This window comes from Gymnoscopelus microlampas, assembly GCF_963454915.1.
Source record: "Gymnoscopelus microlampas genome assembly, chromosome: 9".
NCBI lineage: Eukaryota > Metazoa > Chordata > Actinopteri > Myctophiformes > Myctophidae > Gymnoscopelus > Gymnoscopelus microlampas.
This window is the reverse complement of record NC_139946.1, coordinates 35850705-35864730: the sequence shown is the minus strand read 5'-3', so window position 1 is coordinate 35864730 and position 14026 is coordinate 35850705.

The following is a 14026-nucleotide window of genomic DNA, read 5'->3' as shown; positions in this document are numbered from 1 at the left end:
GTGAAGAAAACAAGCAACTATAAAATAAACACTGAGGATTTTACAGTGTAGCTTGGGCCTTTTCAAAAAGAACTCAAACAAGTTACAAGTAGTATGATAGGGGCATTAATTTACGAAAAAACATATGGAGGTAAGAGCTTTCTGCCCGATAGCGACAATATACTGTATGTTTTTAGTGGCGGCTGTAGCTGAGTGGATAGAGATGCCGTCTGGTAATCAGATGTGTGTCAAAGTGGCATCCATCTGATCAGCCATCAGCTGTTGGATTAGTAAGGTATCCAAAAATAATTTTGGTAAAATCCCCCAAAAATATAAAGTAAAGGGTCATGAATCCCTATTGGCTGATTTTGTCATTTGTTTCCCAGTTCAGGTTAACTCATTCAATCTGGGAACGCATCTACAAATGCCTTCTGAATCCTAACAGGTTTCTGAAAAACGTACAGTATGTTGCTATATCAGTGGTGCTCACACTTTTTCATGTCAAGGACCACCCAAAATGATATGTATTTGGCCGCGGACCCCCATCTCAAAATATTTAGTTCCAGGGACCCCCCCCCCCAGAAGCAAAGATTTGAGTTACAAATGTGCACGATTTTTCAAAAAACAATAGCAGATCTACAAGCTCATAGCACGGCACATGAGAGCTTGTATATCTGCCAGAGTAAAAACTTTGAATAGCCAAAGTATAAAATAATGGCTACAGCTAAAATCTAAAATGACACAGATGCGTTCCCCGGATTGAATGGGTAAAAAACTATAGCAAATTAAAAACATGACATGCTAGTGTAAGCAATACAGCTGTATCTAATAACATTAACAATGTGTGTGTTGCAGTAGATTTAGGTGTGTCCAGAGCCACAGGTAGTATGTCAATGCACACTGACACATCTAACATCATACCCATTATTCATTTGATTAGCTGCAGTTGTGTTGCTTACATCAGTGGTTCTCAAACGTTTTCATGTCAAGGACCCACAAAATGATATGTATTTGGCTGCGGACCCCCCATCTCAAAAATATTTTGTGCCAGGGATTTTTCAAAAATAGCAGATCTACAAGCTCATAGCGCGGCACAGAGTGCTGCGCTATGAGCTTGTATATCTGCTATTTTTGAATAGCCAAAGTATAAAATATGGTTAAAGTGGTTAAAATGTGGTTAAAATGATTGTGACCCCCCCCCCCCCCCTCAGGGCCCCCAAGGACCCCTGGGGGGTGAGAACCACTGGCTTACATCACAGTATTACATCTGTCTTATGCAGCCTGCCATGTATTTATCCTGCTGATTTTTTTTTGCCTGAATTGGAAAACAAACTACAAAATCAGCCTACCATTCCCCCTTAAGTTATGACGAATATAGAGAAAATAATCAACAAGCTCACAGTCACAACCCATCGTGATGCGTTTGTAGAGATGTGAGATGTCCAAAATAGGGACACCAGGTTTAAAGTGGTTCATATACTAATACTACAATGTATATATATATAAAAGAGGAAAGAAAGCAACCCAGTTATTGTTGAATTAGAATGGCTATTAAGTGTCATTCTGAACCAGAACATTCTTGAATGGTTGTTTAGCTGCAATGCTGCCTTAAAGGAGTAGTTCACCCAAACAATTACTTATTTTCTGTCAACTACACACACCATGAAGCCCTGAATTCATGGAGATGTTTTTAGTTTATGTCCTATTCTGAGCCAATAATTTGATGACCGGGTCATCGGTCAGTATAAGACTCAGTAGGAGACTCCACCGGTCATCAAATTATTGGCTCAGGAATGCAACAAAAACATTAAAATCGCCATGAATTCAAGGCTTCATGGGGTGTGTAATTGATAGAAAGTAAGTCATTTTTTGGGTGAACTACTCCTTCACGTCTTATCATGGATTTGGTGCAGTGCATAAGGTCCAGAAAGCTGAGAAGTTATCGCAAAGATAGCAGTGGGCCGTGGCAGTTGTGTTCAACATATACTGTAGCTATACCTCTCTGAGCCTCTTTCATGGTCCTCCAAAAATGCTCATTACAATGACAATATTATCAAACCTTACGGAGGTTCCTCTATGGTCCTTGGGATCCTCCACCGGGACGGCCTGGATCAGAACAAGATATATGACAGCGGGAACACAACGTCTACTGGAATTAGATCTAACAGAAAGAGAAAGGCACAGGGAAAGCATCTTTTACCATTTTCGGCCCATCATAAGTCATGTAAATTGATTGTGTGTAGTTTATATCAGTGGTTCTCAAACTTTTACATTTAAGGGTCTCCCCTTAACTCTGACAGAGTACAAATGGAACCAAATGGACCCGTGAGGGTCCATTTGGTTCCATTTGTACACGGTCAGAGTTACAGTCTTGTAAGGGTCAATTTAGACCCTCCGAAAGGAATCCCAAGAGTCCCTTGGAATCCACTTTGAGAACCCCTGGTTTATATACATATATTGGTTACGAGTGTGAGCCATTCCAACTCTCAGGTGTCTGGGGGCCATGCCACCCCTCTAGTACCCACCCTGTCTTCACACCAGGTGCAGGGGGCACTAGATTTATGCACCCCCGGGCCCTCGCCCACCCCTATGGAATGCCGTGCATCTTCAAACAGGTACCTCACTTTGAAATCTCATCTTAGCGTGATAAGTCTACACTGGCTAAATATATCCGGCTCCTGAATGGCAGCCGCCCTGCCGTCCCCTCAGAGCATAAATACCCCTGTGCTGCTGGCGAACTGCATGCATTCGCAGTCCGCCTATGCATCTGTCCACTTGTCTCCACCCGTCTCCTTCCCTCTCTCACCCCCTGTCCCATATACTTGAAGGCTCCAGAAGAAGTGCTGAGACACTGAATGCCTCGCACATCTCTTCTGGGCTGGGGCCAGACAAATGTCATGATGAGGCACAACCAGCAACACCTACTGTAGAGGAATCACACGGGACCAAGCTTTCGGAGACTACCCTGCTGTCATTTGGACCTCTATACTGCACAAAAAAGTCAATTATTTTCAACACTCTCAGAGTTAAATTAACACTCAGGATTTTAATGTGCAGTTCTTCCACTTTTTTGTCCAATGGTGACCCACTTAGAGATGATGCTACCCCTGGTTTTAATCTGTCAAATGCTGGGAATGTAGTTAACAGTTAACAGTTTTTTAGCACTTCAATTTTATTTCCATTTTCATACATTCTGTAATCACATTATGGACATACGAGCATACACAAAATAAAACAGACAAAAACAAAAATAAAATAAAAATTGCATCACATATTCAACATCATCAGACACATCAAAGAAACATGTACAAAGGCATCACAGGCACAGGCAATCAAAGATCATTATTCCAATTTCCAACAGTATCAGTCGTCCATTCATGGCCTTCAGGACAGACAACCAAGTCTATCTACAGTATCAAGTCCAGTCCATTGACATTAAGGGGGGACCGAATCCCCAATCAGTCTGGGCAGCCAGTGTCCATCTGATATTGAAATCCTCTGTCCTCATATGTAGTCTAGCTGTAATGCTTTCCATCAGGTATATGCTTTTTAACCTGTCCTTCCATTGCTGGATAGTCGGTGGCTTCACATTTCTCCAAGACACAGTAATCATTTTTTTTGCGATCAACAGCAACACCCCAAGCAGATATGTCTGGTTCTTGGTCACTATTCCGCCCGGAATCTCACCAAGTATGAAGAACGCAGGCTCAAAAGGAATGTCAACTCCCATAATTTGTTTAATCTCCCCTTGAATTTCCCTCCAAAATTTTAGTATTTTTGGACAATCCCAAAATATGTGGGTATGGTCCCCTATCTTCCCACATTCTCTCCAACATAATTCTGAAGTGTTGCTGTTAGGGTTGTCCGATATTGGCTTTTTTACCGATAACCGATATACCGATATTGTCCAACTCTTAATTACCGATACCGATATCAACCGATACCGATATATGCGGGGATTATTGTGATTAGGGTAAGCTCAAATTTCATATCACACACACCATATACAGTAAGAACTCCTGTAACTTATTTATAAAGCAAAAAAAAAAAAAAAAAAAAACGATACCGATATTTTCCCGATATCAATTTTTATGCTAATATCGCGAGGCCGATAATATCGGACATCCCTAGTTGCTGTATTTCGCTAGCATTTGGGGAGTCTTAAACACTCGCATTTTTGTTTTCCATTCGAACTCTCTCCAAGTAGGATTGCTTGTTAGTTTATGACCAAGGAGGCCTGTTTTGATGGCAAGAAAAGTTTTGTTCTGCTTCCGTGCTTTTGACATGGACTGCCACTGTTTGCAGTCAAATTATTTACCAACAAATTAGTCATAAACATTAAGTGCTAAGTGGAATACGGTTATATGAAATCATCTGTGAAATCCGATTTCCCTTAGATCTCTGACACGAGCCTGACATATTGTAATTCCGCTGATTTGCTCAACTTCTGCGCGGCTTTGTGACTCGTCCATTCATTTCAGAGTTGTCTCCCTCTTCTTCGCAGAGAGGGGTGTTCCATGGCAGGGACCCAAAGCAAAGCTCCTCGCCCGGTGTTGGCTGACCTCACCTGGCTGTGACAACAAGAAGGGCACTGGAGTTAACATTTAGATAACGGATGTGTGTGCCGCTTTCGATTTCCATTTTCCGGTGACAGCGAATCTTGGGAGCACGTCTCTCGGGGGGGAGCACTCCGCCGCTCCCCGTGTCTCAGGGGTGATGCGGAGGAACGCCGAAATTCCTCATTCCGCTCTCCTCTGAGGCATGGCCGGCCCTCTGTCAGCTTTTGCTAACCAGATGCATCCGAAACAGGCACCGTGGCTGAAGGCAGGGGATATTGCCTGCTATGTAGCTGTCGGCTTGGCTCTCGGTGCAAGCCTGTGTTGAATGGGGAAGCTTTGTGTGTGTGTGTGTGTGTGTGTGTGTGTGTGTGTGTGTGTGTGTGTGTGTGTGTGTGTGTGTGTGTGTGTGTGTGTGTGTGTGTGTGTGTGTGTGTGTGGTGGGGGTGGGGGGGGGGGGGGGTATCTGGTATCTGTCTGTCTGTGTTTTGTGTATGTGTGTGGCAGCATACGATGTCTGATGCATAGCTACAGTAGGTGCGCATGGTGTGTGAATGTGTTGGAACTTGGAAGACAGTTTTTGTTATGTGTGCGTGTATCACAGATTTAGAAGTCCACTCACACACACAAATGCAAACACCACGGGTCAGCTGAGGCTGTCCGTTATAGCAGCCTCAGTCCCTGCCATGCCATGGCATGAGAGCGATCTCCTGCTTTATAATGCCTACAACTTCTCATCCAAACCATCTTCTGCTAGTATTCACTAGTCCCTCTCCATCACAGATACGTGTGTGTGTGTGTGTGTGTGTGTGTGTGTGTGTGTGTGTGTGTGTGTGTGTGTGTGTGTGTGTGTGTGTGTGTGTGTGTGTGTGTGTGTGTGTGTGTGTGTGTGTGTGTGTGTGTGTGTGTGTGTGTGTGTGTGTGTGTTTCCCTGCAACCTCATCTCCATCTAAAACTCCTGCAGGCTCTGTGCACCATTATCATGCAGTCGCAATAAAACCCACAGTAATTAAAGGGGATCCAGCCATAATTGCCACAGTGAATCAACTTAATCAGCACCTGCGCTCAGAGTCAACCTGATGGTGCAATCTAACCTTTTAATACCCCAGAAATTAGAATTGTAAAAAATTATATGCGTGATAATCATTTCGTTTTTCAAAACTTTGAGTGGACAATGAGTAGACCATTGTCTAAGGCAAATATTAAAGCAGAGTAATTCTATGTGAGCGGAGAAAGAGAGAGAGAGAGAGAGAGAGAGAGAGAGAGAGAGAGAGAGAGAGAGAGAGAGGAGAGAGAGAGAGAGAGAGAGAAAGAGACTTTAGGCTAGTGGAAATGTGAGGATGGCGAAACATCATAACTGATTACTGGTGTACATCAGCTGTTGGAGTTAGGGCCAAAGAAGTAGTAAATAGGTAGGGGAGGTAGATTTACATTAACTAAGCCACTTTAACGCAGATGAACCTCACCAGACGTTTAATCCATGGGCTTAGCACTGACCACAAACTCAAAGCAACCAATATAAAATATAGCAAATTGTGATGTTCAGCTTCAAATAGAATCAATCCTTAGAGGTTGCTTAAGAAACGTTCTGAATAATTAAATAAAATAATCAAAAGATAATCAAAACACAACAACATAATAAAAATATTAAAACATTAAAAACGTCATGGTAAGCCAAACGTATTGTAAAGGAGAGAAGTGTGTTAAGCACACAATATACAATAGAATAACAACCACGAAAACAACCACAGCTAACCACACGGCTAAAATCATGAATAAATTAACACACCCATTACTCTTGCACTGCTGCGCCCATGATCCCGTTGAAATATAGGTCTTTTCAACACATATACCTAATATAGTAAAAAAGAACATTTAAAATGATTCAGTGGCTTGTGTGAACACATTAATTTTCAGTACTAAAAATATATTTTTAAGCAGGTCTTAGACCCTACTTTTTCTTGTGTGGAATGCATAATGGATTCTTATCTAATCCATTATGGCCGCGGAAGAAAAAGGGAGAGCGAAGGGAGAGTCGTCAGTGGCAGCCACCCGGGGTTGTTCTTCTTTAAATGAAGTTTTAATAAAGAGCGACGGAAAGGCTGTTCAAGGTCAATTATCAAACTCTGCCCAATGCTCCAACACTGCTCCCACATCCCTGTGCTTAGCTAACCATAATACGTTGTCAGTCATAGCCGGCTGATCTACACGTAAAAACGTCAGCCGCTCGGATGAAGGCTGAACCTATCTATCGCAACGGCGCCGTCTGTGTTGCGTTTACTGTTGACTATTTTTCCATCTGATTGGCACATAAGGTCACCACTGTCACAGAGACAAGGCAGATCGGGAGAGCCGACTGCCAGCCAACGTTCATTTGTCAGCGGCTCCCGTTGAAGAGGATATCTCTTTATGCATCAAGAATACGTTAAAAGTCACTGGGGGGGAGAGGTGGAGATATTAATTTCATCTGTCCGCGGCGCTCGCTCAGCGTTAAAAGTTGAAAGCCCCCCCTTCCGCCCCCACCCCTTAACCCCACCCTCACACACGTCCCTTCCCTATTCCAAAGAGTGAGGTGGATTTAATGTACGGGGTGCTTATGAATACACTTATGTATTCATTTGAGCAATAAACGCCGGGCCGGGCTCCCACACAGAAAAACAAACTGCCTCGCTTCCGGCGGCCATTTTAATTAAATGCCATGGATTGTCAAATTTATCGATCCCCCTCCCCTGACGTGGGCCTGAAGGATGTCTTGTACCATTTCCATATCTTTACCGGCCTCCCTTGCTAATGGGAGGCGAGGGACGGAGGGAGGGAGATGAGGGTCTGCTTGGCTAAATAGGACCTGGCTGTCACAGCATGCAGCTGGGTGGGTGAGGGAGGATGGAGGTGGGGATAAATGTGAAACTAGGGGTGAGGGGATGTTGGGGTGTGGGGGCTTGCATATGTCCTGAAGCAATATAGCCTCAGTGTTTCAGCCAGGCCTCTCTCTCTCTCTCCGCTCCCCCCTCTCTCTTAGAGCAGCTCTGTGTACAGATGGGCGTCTGACAGGCCTACAGCTGTTCTCCTAATTGTTCATTAAGTGTTCTATTGATTCCCTTATTCCGAGTACATGTGTCTTTCAGCCGCCGCTCTCCATGTGAAGTGGCAGATCACACACTACACACACGTACACACACACACACGTGTGTACACACACACACACACACACACACACGCACACACACACACACACACACAAAACACACGCGCACACACGCTCTGGCTTGGCCACGATGACAGGGCTGGCTGATGCCGAAAATGTGAGCTGCCACTTCCAATCCAGGGCCCCTCTCTGTGAGGGGCCCACCAGGGCCTGGAAAACAGAGCCGTGCTTGACGCACCAGGCTTTTATTTTCCAAACTTTTAGCATCAATCAATTAAAGTGCCGGCAGCAGCATGGAAAAATGTTTAATTCCTTGTTAAGCACCAACAGTCCCAGATTGCACCTGGCTGATAAGAGAGCTTCTGTGAGTCTATTAGATCCTGATACCCTTGTCTGATCACTGGGTGTTAGGGCTATGGAGAGCAGAGGCTTTAGGCAGAAAACGATAAGGAAAGATAGGCAGGAGCAGAATAGAGAACACAGGGAGATAGGGAGACACGAGAGGGAGAGAGAGAGGAGTTGAAAAAGGGGTGTATTCGTTCGGCAGTAGCGTCGTCGAGAGGCAATTCTTTAGCAGAAGAGATCATCTTCAATTGTGGATTATGGCATTCACTGGGAGCAGATCTCAGCCTGATCCACATTTAATCAGCAGACAGAACCGATAAAACCCATGCTAGGACACGTACTCCGGCATAAATCTCCCCTCTAACAAATAGACTAAGATAAAACTGTAAAATTTATTTAAATTCCCATACGGGACAGATTTATCCATCTGCTGGTTTAAGTGCATGGCAGTGCCTCGCTCTCTGAAGCCTACCTTTGACAAAGTCATCCCCGGCTCACCTATACCCCACTGTCGCAATAAAGGGAACCGGATAGAAGGTGCGGTGAGACAAAAACTGATGTTACAGTGACAGAGCATGCCTCTCTGTGTGCTCACGGATGGGAAATGCAAAGCACGTCTGGAGCCAAGCAATTTGCTTCGGCACTATTAGGAATTTGCAGAAAAGGCAGCGAATAGAAAAGGTTGTATTGTACGAACTGGTCAACACTAAAGAGAGAAAAATCACCAGACAAACTGTAACCGTCTCTTTCTTTTCCCCCCTTTGTTCTAAGCCCTACAATTTGGCTTTCAAATTGGACTTAGCGCTTCACTGAGTCAAGTCATATACTCCCGGGCCGGGTGGTCGTCTCCATTTCTTGGGCGAGGAAACTCTGTCGGCCCTCCCGCGTTGAGTGGAGTGATAATGTTCTCTGTAAAACACAATCAGTCACCTCCTTCCTTGCCTTTGTATAAGCCTCCAGGACCCCCAATCAATACTGGCTGGCTGGGTGACTTATCATCCAGGGCTGGCCGCAGAGCTGAGCTGAGCGGACCTGGGCAGCAGACAGCGACCTGAATCCTGATGCAGACATGAGATGAGGCCTTTGGCTGGATTGGCGACCTGACAGCCAGTAGGTTATTTGTTATGCACTGAGACAGGGGGGAAAAGATGCTTTCAGAGGGGATGCGTGGTGGATAATGCTATTGGATAATACTATTTTTATTAAATTGGACTGGGCAATAAGCACAATATCTATGAATGAAGGGGTGGGATGCTCTTATCAAAATGTTTAAATTATAGCCTACTAGTACAGAAGAAAAGAAAAATAACAATTGTGTAAAATAAAGGCATAAAATAAAAGTGTTGGGATTTTTTTGTTTCACAGAAATAAATGGCTTAGTCCCCTTGTTAAATGCAGATCTGTTTAATAATGTTTGCAAGTTAGATGAAAATGCATCTCACTATACTATTATTTTAAACTGCCCATTGCAACCAGATGTAAATTCCAACTGCAGATTCTAGACAGCACATACCTGTATTTTCGAAATTGCAGTAGCTAACAATTTTATTCATGTCAGAAGAGTTTTCCATGGACAGATTTTCCTCAATCCTCACACAGAATCAAAGTGATCTGTTTCATGCTTTCCTGTTTCAATCATTCAAGTGGTGGAACATGACGAGGGGAGATGCTATCCACTGATGGGCTAAGATCTTCTGCACAACCACTTGCGTAAACTCCCAGCCTTCAGGACCTGTGGACTGTAGGATCCCCTGTGACCTTTCAATGAGCGGGATAGCCTGGTTAATCTGGCCAGAACACAGCTAACCTTTCTCTAAGGCCGTAGAGGATGATATGTGGTCATGAACCCTTGTCTCTTTTCCTTGCTTGCCTCTGCAGTTTTGCGAAAATACTTTCAAGGCCTTTACTTAACACTAGTACTATTGTCTCAGTTTATATATGGTCACACAGGGCTGTGTTAACCCTGCAGTATGAGTACCGGTATGTGCAACATCACTCAAAGTTCAATGACTGCTGTACATTGTGTATAGCTAGTCCTAATTATTTTACATTTGCTATTGGAAAAGGTCAGGCAAATTCCTCCACCTCCTAAAAAACTCCCTAATGTTCCACTGGGTATCTAATCTATATAGCATGCATTTTAATGTTTATCTTAAAGCCATGGTTTAGATATCATCATCATTACTTTGCAAGAACATGCAGATTGCCAGAGGTCTCATTAAAAAAGTGCTACTGAGCAAATCATTTTAAGAGTTAATTACAAAAAAGTTAATAGACCAACTCTAAATATGCATTTAAATTCATTAACTTTTGCCATGCATAACCTCAATTACTAGCTCCCATACTGAACATGTGCTCGGTGTGGTAATCAGTGGTGTGGAAGTGTTGCCTACTTTGTCATTTTTTGTCTCTGCTCGTTTAAGCCCAGTTCAGACCGAAGATTTGCAACGAGACGAAACCACTTTAAGACAGAATTTTACTTACTGTACATTTCTATGCATTGCATCCACGATACGCTGTGAGCTTGCAGGTCTGCTATTTTTGGCACGCGAAACCTTCGTACAACAAAGCATGCGCTTTACACAAAGTTGTGGTCTGATACCCTTTGGGCTCCCGACCTGGTTATGACGACCACTAAGGGTGTAGCAAGAAAGAGGGGATAAATATTTGTCATGTTTATAATTTTTTGGATTAAATATTTTACCTATTCTAAAATAATGAATATATCATTCATAGGCCTACGCCAATACTTATTCAAGTAATACAGGCTGGGAACAGGAAATTATACATAATCATTAATGTCACGTTGCACCTTGTCTCGATACTCCAATAGAGAGGCAGCCATTTTCCTTCAGGCTGGCTGGAGATGAACCAGGAGAGGCCCTTTGCAGGCCTTCTGTTTACTAACATTTCAATTTCTATGGCCCATCTATTACGCCGGTGAAAAAGGGGGTTGGAGGGATGTTGTTAGGGATTGTCTTTAACCTTGATGATGTTTGCAGCCAAGCAAGCCTGTTAATGGCATCTAATTGCCTCGGTGAAAAGAACATGTTGACATTTCCTTTGTGCTTGCAGTCAGGGGCCTTGCTTTAGCCATTATGCTAATTCAAGCATTATATATGTGGAGGTATTTATAGGACTGACACAAGTGATGTTACAGGTAAAGTGCTGTGAAATGGTCTGTAAACAGAGGGAATTGATTCCAAGGCTGAAGCCATAGTCACCAGGCAGCACAGCAGCTGAACAGCTATCCTCCCCTCCCTCTCCATCCCCTACAACCCACCCCCCTACACACACACACACACACACACACACACACACACACACACACACACACACACACACACACACACACACACACACACACACACACTTGTCCGTCCTGTCAAATAGTCTCTGACAGCATCAGCAGAGGCTGTCGGGGGCCATCAAAAAGGTGCCCAAACACAGTGTGAAACACTGCCCGCTTACAAAAATGAGACTGGATCAGGATCAATACAGTTTACCCCCCCCCCAACACCAAAGCACATCCATCCACTTTCACCATCATCACCAGGCCTCCACATCAACTACACTGTAGACAGCTATGTCCCCCCGTATGTCACACAAGCCCCTACAATTATTAATGATTAGATAATAGATTTATTAAGAAGCTCCTGAGAGGAAATAGTTCTAAAACATGCAATATAAAGGACTCAATGCTCAGGACCCTATAGGAAGACCAGAGGCACACCCTCTTGCTTCTAAAGGAGATCATTTTATAATCATAATTCATATAATAATAATAATAACAATAATAATAAACATATACATAATATTATACATAAAGTATGTCCTTGTTATATAATCTACAGGGCATGTGGTCTAATATACGTTTTGCAAACATATTTCAATATGAACAGTACCTGTTCCAAGACTTTTTGCAACTGTTAATATAATAATATCTATGTAATAACTATAAACACAAAATCTTTCTTGATGCAAAGTTTGTTACAGAACACAGAAAATGTCTTGGTTGAATAGCTTGGCGTTGTATAAGTCATCAATAAGTCTTGGAAGGGCAGCCAATATTCATCGTCTGTTCATTCACCCAGTAAGGTAATCATACATTAAAAATTAAAAATGTGTTTTTACAAAATACAAATATTGTTTTATGGTTTCTAAACACTCCAGGAAGCTCAGGTCTGCTTCAGATCATTACTGAGGCAGTCTCGGCAACAAGGCTATCTTGTAACAATAGGGGGAGAAGACCATTGTCTGTCATGTTCATTTAGCTGTGGATGTGCTCACCGTGCAGAGAGCACACTATAAAACTCAGCCTGCACTGCCAGCCAGTAATTGATTTACTCCAGCATCTACCCTTGTATTAATTTACTGGTCTAAAATCTCCTAATAATATGAAATGGGATTTTTTTAATACATCCTTTCATCAAGTAGTAAAATACTATACACTAGAAATATGCAGTTTATACTGTATATACATATATGTACTGTACAGTATACTGTACATATGTATGCATACATGAACATTATCTTATCTGATCAGAACAGGTAAAACTAATCATTTGCCAAGCACTATGGCTGTGTGAGTTTATATCCTGTCAATCTGAGGCTCACTATTAACGTGGATATCAAATAGAGGCCTGCTAACCAAATCTGTCAAAAACACGACGCTAATAATTACCTGCCTCTATGTGTAGGTGGCGTGGGGGGGTGGGGGGGGGGGGTCTGCATAATAAATCTGCTTTATTCGTACAGAGAAAATTCTGCTTCTCGGACCAACCCCTCCCACCCCTGATAGGATTTGAATACGAAACCCGGGCTAATAAAAGATTGGCCTGTCATAATGAATCAGGAGAGCCAGTGTCAGGTAGGGAGTGTGAGTCTATACTCTCTCATATCCATCTCTAGTGTGAGCCATGGTGTGTCTGCATGGCTGTAGCGAGCAGACCAGCCAGCACCCTATTTGGCTCTCTCTCTCTCTCTCCAGCTAAATTAACTTTAGGCCCAGGAGAGAAAGAGAGACAGTGTTTGGAGCTGCATGGCTTCATTTTCTCCCCCTGCAAGCTCCCGGGCCCCAGAGGGACACCAAGACAGATTTGCATGCCACTCGCTATTCTCTGCTACCTGCTGCAAATTTATTATTGTGGCAAGCTAGCTTCCCCAACAGCAACTTGGAGGACTTTTCAAACCTAAATGGTATCTGCGGGCGGTCAGGGGATGTGTAGAGAGCGCACGCACGCACACACACACACACACACACACACACACACACGCACAAGCACACGTGCGCACATGCACACGTGCGCACATGCACAATGCATACGCGCGCACACACGCACGCACACCCACACACACAGAGGATGGGAAAAGCTGCATCAAAAAGTAATCACGCTGATCAGAATATGGCTGTCAACAGTCCCAAACAGAAAGTGATGTTCCTGATCAAGTGTTAGACGTTATGACAGAAACGGGGACACGGTTGCAACTTTTCACACAAACTTTGCTGGCTCCAGCTCGGCTACATGCCGGAGGCTATTCTGGTGGCTCGGATATTATATGCTTCTCATGTTTTCTAACGTTGTTGTTGGTCTAAATCTGACTGTCAGCAGCCTATGTCACATGTTATACTCTGCTTTCTCTCATACTATCACTTATCAAATTAAGCATGCATTTATTAAGAAGAAATCCTTAATCTCTTTTACAAGTTGCATTAATTATTGGTCTTGCAGTTTGTGTATTGCTTGATCTTATTTATGCAAAGTACTTTATGACCTTGTTTTGAAAAGTGATATTCAAATAAAGAGTATGATTATTATTATTATTATGTATAAAAGGATACATGTGCCATTTTTGTACTGAACTAATATCAATACAGTGTACAATATGTGTTATTACGGCGTAACGTCTAATTCATGGGTCTAACAGGGGTTCCGGGACCTCTAGGGGTCCTCAGAGTTACTACAGGGGGCCCCAAATCTTTGTGAGATAGAAACTTTCT